The sequence below is a fragment of the Vicugna pacos genome, chromosome 6, assembly GCF_048564905.1.
Source record: "Vicugna pacos chromosome 6, VicPac4, whole genome shotgun sequence".
In the NCBI taxonomy this organism is placed as follows: domain Eukaryota; kingdom Metazoa; phylum Chordata; class Mammalia; order Artiodactyla; family Camelidae; genus Vicugna; species Vicugna pacos.
Window position 1 is genome coordinate 58759235 of NC_132992.1, and position 9385 is coordinate 58768619.

Genomic DNA, 9385 nt, shown 5'->3' on the forward strand with positions numbered 1-9385 from the left:
AGATTTCTGAAAAAGGACGACTTTCATTCTGGCTGGGTTGGAGTTTCTGATGAAACACCATTAGCTCACTCAACAAGGAAATTATGGCGATAGTTATAGATGCGGGAAAACTACCAAATATATTGACTGGGACTAACGACATTGTTGCTTATTATTTGCCTTCCAACAAATGTTTCTTATTGGTATTAACATCACATTCAGGATACACAAGACTGTATTCAATCTGCAGCACACTGACAGCAAAAGCAGAGAACAGGACATGATCATGGAGTATCAACACTATTATCATGAAGATGTTCTTGAAACTCACAATCAGAATAACAGCAACAATGTGAGCATTGGTTTACCAAGGTTTAAATATGGTGTGGACATCAGTGCCCCAACCCCCCCCCCAAAAAAAAACACTTTCTTTCGGTACAGCACTTCATTGCCTGCTAAATTCCTCGTCCCTATACATTTTGGCTAATCCTTCTGGCCAAACTATCTTAGATGGTGGCAGAATTGAGTCCATGTTTCATAATCATTAAGAAACAAGCAGTGCATACTTACCTGGCAGAGGAGATACCATGATCACGAAGATGGTTTTCCCAGGGCGAGGCTCATCCATTGCACTCTGGATGTGCTGACCCCTGCGATTTCCCCAAATGTGGGAAACTCGAATGCATAATTTGTGGTAGTGGGGGACTGCGTTCGCGCTTTCCCCTTAAAAAACAAAAAGAAACAAGCAGTGCATCATCTGTGGGCCATGTGGATGATGCATTCATTTTGGCATTGAGTTTAGCTCCACAGTTAATCAATCCACAAGTGCTTTTGTTTTGTGGAAGAATGTGGTTTGGATGAAGATATTTAAATTGAACTCAACTTTCCTCACAGATCTGAAATTCAGCTAAGAGGAAAAGGTTATGCACACAAAAACATTATGAATAAAACATAGTATAAAATTTCCTCATATGCTTCTTTAACGACCTTAAAATGGCACTGATTTTCATCATCTTTTTTCATGATACCACCACAGAGAAGAACTATCTGATAAAACCTATGTGGGAAGTCCATGTCTTGATATGGTTAGTACATGTGTTATATAACCAGTTATCTTCCCCTCTTTCCCCTCAAATTGTAAGTTCTCTGAATTAAGACAGTATGTTTTATGTAGTCCCACATCTCCCACAACACCTACAGCAGTGCCTTGCTTTGACACAGCAGCTGTTCAAAAAGTATTTGTTGACTATTTAATTATGGCCATTAGTCTATTACTAAAATAAATATGGTAATGCTCATCACTTCACAACTATGAAGCACGCACTGTGTACTACTAACATAGAAAGGAAGTTTGACCAGTTTCAGAATGAAATATACTAATCTCATACAAATTGGGAAGATATATTCTAACATAAGTGGCTCTGAGACTCAGGATTAATTATTCTTTACATCCTATGAGAAGGGATTATTTCGGGCCTGTTTGTGACCTGTCTGAAATCAGAGAACTAAGCCAATTGATATATCAAGTCTCCTTCTTACCCCAAGTCTGCAACCCTTTTAATTGGTAAAGTTCACATTCATTTAAAAAAAAGTTGCATGTGAACAAAATATACCCTGAGAAGAAGGAAGAAAAAAGAAGAAATAGACTGCTTCAAGCTGAATCTGGAGCTCACGTTCTATCCAGGCCCAAATCCCTTGTAAGAATGAGAGCATTATGTTTTGTTTTATTTATTCTTTGTCAAGACCTACAACATACAGTAGACATAAAAGACGCATTTTGCAGAATCAGTTCAAAGCAGTGGTTTACAAAAATAGCCAAAGGGAAAAAAATTTTCCTTCAGAATCAGTGATTGAAAATATGTCTCATACAGTGAAAATTATTTACTTTTGGACTGGTCTAAAGTGTGAGGCATCACCACAAAAGACATGAATTGAGCTCCAAAAGATTCCCAGTAAAGAGAAATGGGATGATCACGTGGTGTTCTTTCTTTTCTCTTTTTGCTTTAAGGAGCTTTCTGTAAGTGGTCTTCAGGCCCAGTGACATGTTTTGTTTTCCTTCCATTTCTCTCTTTGTAAAAGGCATTTCAAGGCACTTACCCCTGTCAGCTAATGTTCATTTTATGACATTGTTCTCAGCAGTCATCTTACGTGGAGGAGCACTTTTCACTCGCATCATATTCTGCTTGGTTCATCGAAAAAAATAAAACTTTTTTTTTCCCCCTGTCAGACTTTATTTTTCCAGTACATTCTGTTTCTCTGGTCTTCTTTTATTAGACCTCTACTTGGTTCCTAGAGTGCATAGTGTTGCTTTTGAAATGTATTGTCCTCTCCAGGGCGTACAATGTCCCTTGTTCTGAAGATACAAGCCTGGGTGCTTTGGCTCGATCCTCTTTGACTGCAGAGTCTTGAATTCCAGTTATGCTGCTGCGTTTGAGGCAACCTCAGGGACTAGAACCAGACCCCTCAGGTGCAATGCCCTATTCATTCAGGAGCAGCTTTACAGGCCCACTCCTCTGCCCAAGGCACAGTCTAAGCAATTGGCTTCACCTCCTCTACCTGGGAGGAGGAGATACGGCAGACAAGAGGGGCATCTTAGGCAAATGATTTAAAAAAAAAAAGATATGAGATAACTAAAAATACCAGAAAATAGAAACCTTTTCCCCATCACACAGAAAGAAATGAAGGCAAAGATGATTACCTCCCCCCTCTTCCTCCTTTTCCATCCCTGCCTTCAGGCCCAGGAGGTAGACTTCTGACTGAAGAAGTGAGGGATGAGGCATCTGAGTTAGGGGAGTGTTAGGTTCTTGCTTTCCTTCTTCTGGCCTTCCTTAGGACCAACCTTGGGGGCAGACACACTGATGAGATGCAGTTTGAGACTGGGGGAGAGATGGCTGAGAGGGCCCCTTTCTTCAGGAAAGCTCAGTGCATTTGGGCCAGTGTGGAGTTTTGCTTTATACACACCGGGACAGTCACGCTGGTTGTTAAGACAATGAAGCACTTCCTTATCAGTTGGTGAAAAGCCATCATCCCAAGCTGTCACTCCTGTACCAGCCTCAGTGCCTCCACCAACTTTCCACCATCCCAAAGTAAATGGTGGGGGGCAGGTAATGCCTGGCACAGTTGGGGATCATGTCTGATTGGTTAGTGTAGCACTCACGCCATTCAAAGCATTTTCAATAGCTTCCCTGTTTGAAGCAGAACAGTGACATCCTCAAAGAGGGAATATGAGAGAAAGACCTTCCCCTCCACATAAACCATTTTCAAATTAGATAGTCCACAAGCAGCATCTTTGTTACAAAGTGGCTCTCCCTAATGGGGGATGCTGGCTCTGCCTTCAAGCCTGTGCCTTGTAGAAAGACGTAGAGCTTGCCTGGAGATTCCTGGCCTTCTAGGATAAAACAGCAACAAGCATTCTAGAATCTAAGTAGAAGTACTGCTTAGGAACCAGGAGTGTGCATTTAGCTTCAAAAGAGGATAATAATAGATTTGATAACCTAGGACTGTTGGATGAAGTGAAATAATGTGGAAAGCACTTAGCACAGTGTTCTTAACACCCATTACATGTTCAATAAACACCATTATTTGAAACAGAGTTCAGGCCCCGTTGATGAGGTATGGATTTCTTGGTATAAAAGGAGGTATTTCCTGAGTTGATGGCTAATACTTTTTTTTCTTTTGAGGAAATTCTGAGAACAGAAGTGAATCTATTGATATCCTCCTATTTAAATTTCAAGAATTTTCTGGAGATAGATTTTAGAGTAATAGTTCTGGTATAATTCTGTAGCATTTTCTTGGAATTTCACCAAGTTTAATCAATACATTTCTCAAATTTAACTGAGGACTTTGGACAATGTTCACCAGGGGCTTCCCATTAACACTAATTCTTTCCCCAAACAGAAATATTCTTAAATAAGCAGAAAACGTTTTTATATTTGCTGTGATTACGCTATTATTTTAAATGATTTAGCATTTTATGAAAATGCACTTAACTGGAATCAATTACATCGCTTACGTAGCTGAAAATAGGTTGGAACTATAATAGTATCTGGCCTATTACAGACATTCAATAAGTTTATCTTATTTACGGATCTCAAAGCACTTTAGAGTTATAAAAGGTGTATTTCTGCTCCAGTTTCCTTCTTTATCAAATGAGACACTAAAAGTGCAAGAGGTTGCCCAGCACCAGGGGAAAGCCATGCAGGAACACATACCTCTGGGTCTGCAGTCCGGGGCTCTTCCTCTCCTGCACAGGCTGTCTCCAGTGGCATGGTCCTGTTTCAAAGTGAGAGATTTAATGGCTTAATCAAAGATTTAGTGTTACAAGAAAGTGAAACATCATCATCTGCTGTGACCCGTCTGTGCCTGGTCTCGTTTCTTTCATCTGACTTGAACCCTTGCCTCATCTTTCTTCTTTGGCTGACTAAGGATGCCTTACTCTTCTTCAGGACTCGCCTTCAGCATCGCCTCCAGGAAACCATCCCTGATAACCAAGCTGGGCTGAGTGCCCTTCCTCGAGCCCCCATCACCCTTGGGCACACCTCTGCCGTAGCACTCAGATTCAGAATAGCTACTTCTCAGGCACCCAGTCTCTACATAGGTGCTGTGTGAAGCCTGCTTCCTGCATCCCATTCAAGCCTCTATCACGTTCCAGCTTGAAGCCTCTCGTTACATTGCATCATCCCCCTATCCATACTCCTCCTCAGTTGGTACCACTCCCCAACTTGTATCTGTCTCAGCTGTTATCTTCCCAGCCTATATCCTCCCCAACCTACATCCCCTCAACGTATCCCCCTGCCAACAGTATCACTCCCCAACTAGTAGTCACCCCAGCCTGTATCCCTCCCAGCTTGTGTCCCCGCTCCACCTGAATGTGCCCTAGCTGACATCTCTCCCCAGCAGACTGTATCTTCCCACCATATCCCCCCAGCCTGTATCCCCCTGTGAAAGGAAGAATTCTACAACAGCTCCAAAGATTCCTGGCCCTTGATAGGCACACAACTTCTCCCAGTTATTCAAACTCTAATATAGGTGCTGTGAAGGGATTCTGCAGATATAATTAAGGTCCCAAATTTGTTGACTTTAAAATAGAGAGACTATATGGGTATGCCTGATCTAATCACAGGAGCCCTTTAAATAGAGGTCCAGAGGTTAGAGACAGAAGTCAGGGAGCCGTGAAGCAGGAGAGGGCAATAGGGAGGGATGTCATGGCGAGGACCTACGAATGCCCTCTAGTTGCTGAGAGTGGCCTCTGCCAGCAGCCAGCAAGAATATGGGGGGACCTCTGTTCTTCAACCACAAAGAACTGAATTCTTCCAACAACCACGTAAGTTTGAAAGAAGACCTTGAGTTCCAGAAAGGAACACAGCCCGCCTTGATTCTAACCTGTGATATGCTGAGTAGAGAACTCAGCCATACCGTGATTGCACATCGAATAAATGAGTGTTGTTTTAAGCCACTAAATTTGTGATAACTTGTTACACAGCAGTAGAAAAGTAAAAGGCCCCCACCTACCCAACCCATATCTCCCCAGTGTGGATCTCCTCAGTCTAAAGCCTCCAGCCTGAGTCTCCCCAGGATGTATCTCCCCAGATTGAATCATTCTTCAGCCTGTTTTGCTCGCTTCCAGCATGGATGCCCCTGGCCTGTCTTCCTCCCATCTTGTCCCATCCACCAGCTGAATGCTCCCCATCCATATACACACAGCCTGTCCTATGCAATGCCTCCATCAACACATACACATACACACACACACACACACACACACACACATCACTAACACCAGCACCAACTCCCACGCACAGCAAAGCACCCTAGGTGATTCAGCCCAAGGAACAACCAGTCAAATTCACAGTCCTCATGACCAGATGGAAATTTTGTCTCCTTTCCAAGACCAGTGAGCAGGGCTGGGCATCCTAAAAGGAAACTGTAGTCTCTTCTCCTTTGCTCTCTTGAGCCTCAAGGCAATTGTGAGCAGCCAGTTAGCCCTACTTCCTTAGCTCTGGGCGCTGCACGAGTTTCCCCAGCATTCAGAGGACCCCTCCAGCTGGCTAAAGGCATTCCCTTTCCAAAGGAAATGCACTGGACCTCAAACCCACTGGCCAAAATCCTTTCATCTCTCCTCACTAAGGGTCTGAAAATCTCTTTCTTCCAGGAATATTTCTGACGTCCCTCCTCTCCCCACATTTCCCACCTCTATTTGAGGACTACGCATTGTCTCCTCTCCTCCTGGACTTTCTTCCTGTTTGTGCTATCCCAGCACTTACATTTGCAGGATGGCGCTTTTCTCAGTCACACATTCCTCCGTAATACATCCTTGTACCCAAACTCTCTCTGACGTGGTGGGAACTAGTGGTGTAAGTGGCTAATATCCACCTTCAAAAAGCAAACATTAAGTGAAGAGGATGAAATATCAGAATAAAAGGATAAATACTTTTTTTTGGCTTTTGTATTTTGGAGAGGAGTTAATTAGGGTTTTTTTTTTTAATGGAGATACTGGGGATTGAACCCAGGACCTCGTGCATATTAAGCATGCACTCTACCACTGAGCTATACCCTCTTCCCACAAAGGAGAAATACTTTTATTTATAATAATACTATGAGGCACAGTTATGACCCTTATTTCACATATTCAGAAACTGAGGCTCAGAAAGGTTAAGTTGTCAAAGGTCACACAGCAAGCAAGCAGTAGAGCTGGGATACCAGCTTAAGCAGTCTGGCTCCAGACTCCATCTTCTTGCCTGCTCCATTGAACACTTACTAAGCATCAGTATCACTGTGCCAAGTAGAGTGTGTGCATGATTTATGTGACAAAGGAGAAGGAGCAAAAGCAGAGAGAAATTTTCCACAGAGAAAGTGGGGCTTGAAGTAGCATGACAGGCAAATTAGGTCTCAGGGTTACAAGGGTGGGGTATTCAAGTCAGGTGAATGGAATAAACTAGGCATAGGAGGAGAACATGCATGTTCTGGTACCATAATTTGCATAGGGGAGTCATGGGAAATAAAGCTGGAGAAAGAATGGAGACAGGATTGCTGCTGCCTTGGATGCCAAGGCAAGGAATTTGGCCTTAGTTGTAAGGCAAAAAGGGAAAGATTTTGAGCAAGTGATTGTTGAGACAGTAGGGGCAGCTGAAGATGGTGACTGACTGGGCTTGGGAGATAAAAAGAAGAGCTAAAAAATTGTTCCAAGGTTTAGTGCTTGGGTGTCTAGAATAAATTTAGTTTTAATAATAAAAACTGATTACATTTGGAACTGAAATTTGCCTTCTTATAATAGTAACCTATATGATTGGCCTTTAAATTCTGCTGGGATGGAATCACATTTGCCCTTTCCATAAAGCAATCCAGGAAAATTTGTATAGGACCAGACAAGTAGGAAGAGTTAACAGGATCACCTGAATCTTGTAGGTGCTCCTTTCCTTATAGAAAAACTCAAAAAGTTCAGCTGTGCTACGGGCATTTGGGCAACGAGCCAGTTGCCTTCTAGGGTAGTACCACCCTAAATAGAACTGTAAGCAGCTTTTGGCAGGAAAGCGCTCTTTGTAGGAACCAGTTCTCTGCAGGAGGCCCCTTTTGTCTTGTCACTAACCTTAAACCAGGCACTCCCATGCTCTGCTCATCTCCAGCCCTTTCAAATCTTTTGCTCATCAGATACCTTTGCCTAGCATGTTGGTTCTTTCCATAGATCTGAGACAAGAGGGAAGGGGACAGGGCATAATCATTAAAAGAATGACACAGCAGTTAGCACCAAGATGGTGGATGATTCAACTCCCAGTAAACCTTGAGCTGCGTGCTAAATGGCACTCCCACAAGTGCCAGGACAATTTTAAGGCTGACCATGAAAGGTCAAAGGGTGGGTAATGGCCCAGTTCCTGAGAATCCCACCCCATTCCCCAAAGTAGACGGAATAATCCTCCCACTTGTTAGCACATGAAGTTACAAAGCCCATAAAAACTAGCAACACCGGGCTTCATGGCTGCGCTCCCTTCTGAGTGACATGACCTGCACTCTTGTATGGAGTGTGCATCTACTTTTACTTTAGCCTAAATGCCCAGCCCCATGCCTCACGTCCTCTCACTCCCTCACCTTCTGAGACAGCCCATACTCTATCTATGCAGTGTGTATGTACCTTTACTTTAAATGGAGCACCCAACCCCACATCTCGCGGCCTTTCTCTTGCACTCTGACTATGGAGTATGTATCTCTCTGAATAAATCTGCCTTTACTCAACTGTGGTTCACTCTGGAATTCTTTCCTGCATACTCCAAGGACCCACACTTGGCAGGGCATATCTCAACCGAGACCTGGGACATGGTCATCCTCTTGTCCCACATTTTTTTTTTCCTGTATCAGATTAAAGAAGTAGAAATGAAGACTAAGTAATCGACAGATGACCAGATCTCTTTCCTAGCTTCTCCTTCAGTAATCTCACAAACCGTGTGAACAAGATGGCATCTAAAGAAAAACCACAAGTTGACAAGCCTGCGTGCAGTCGGGGTGATGGCAACAACTCTGACCCCCTATCTCAGTGATTATCTGAGATTACTTCCCTTTAAAAACTTTCATGGCTGAGCAGAATCTTCAGATTTGTTTTGGGGGAGGGGCATGAGTCCACTTTCTCCCCAGACTGCCAGCATTCTGATTAAAAGCAACTTTCCTTTCTACCAACAGCTACCTCTCAGTAGTGATTTTCGAGCAGTGAGCAGCCAGACCGGAGTTCAGTAACAGGATGACTGAGGAATTCAACTCTAGGGGTTCCTTTTTTGTTCAATATGTATATCCAGCAGGTGAGAAGTAGGTCTCTGTTGACCATGAGACCAAAGCAGATCTAATTTGCTGAGGGTATGGAAAATACTGCTGGTCAACAGTTACAGATTGCAGATCATCACTATATACTCTCCAGCTGTTTTTAGATACTTCATTATTTTTAGGAATTTAGTTGCTATGAATATGCAACCTAAAAGACATACTTCTTCATGTACAGAGTGAGTTAGCAACAAACAATGGAAAGAACATGAGAAAAGATACTTCATGCCAGCACTGGAACCCACTGCGACTACTCAGCAAATCAGGAGAGGTGCTGCATGTGTTCCAACACTGCTTGGCATGGGAGAGTGAACTGAGAGGAGAGGGAGCAGGGGAGACCGATACGTGCCATACCACTGCCCCCAGCACACGCAGGATAGTCCAGACCTGCACGGTAAAGCCGAAAAGCCGAAACTCCAGGGCCAGCTCAGTTCAGTCCTAGTCTTCCCATCTGCCTGCTGCCCGTTCTGTGGACAAGTCACCGTGCCTCTCTGTGTCATAGTCTTGCTCCCCTCAAAAGTTAAAATACTATGTTACATTAAATGCCATCTGCAAAGTACCTCCTAGCACAGCACCCAAAACTTTGAAGAGGGTTGAAACTGTT

General features: G+C 43.4%; 1 long non-coding RNA gene and 2 other non-coding genes across 3 annotated transcripts; 1 reads left to right on the forward strand and 2 right to left on the reverse strand.

Moving 5' to 3' along the window:
• The first annotated feature begins 541 nt into the window (after positions 1-541).
• On the forward strand, positions 542-705 carry LOC116281097 (U1 spliceosomal RNA). The gene has a single exon (XR_004190553.1). It is a non-coding gene; the product is annotated as a U1 spliceosomal RNA (small nuclear RNA).
• A 2588-nt stretch (positions 706-3293) lies between these two features.
• LOC140697133 (uncharacterized) lies at positions 3294-9385 on the reverse strand. Its single transcript, XR_012073965.1, has 5 exons — positions 9169-9385; positions 7565-7662; positions 6243-6351; positions 4191-4251; positions 3294-3367 (listed from the first exon to the last, which is right to left on the reverse strand). It is a non-coding gene; the product is annotated as an uncharacterized lncRNA (long non-coding RNA).
• Positions 6464-6535, reverse strand: TRNAI-AAU (transfer RNA isoleucine (anticodon AAU)). Its single transcript has one exon. It is a non-coding gene; the product is annotated as a tRNA-Ile (tRNA).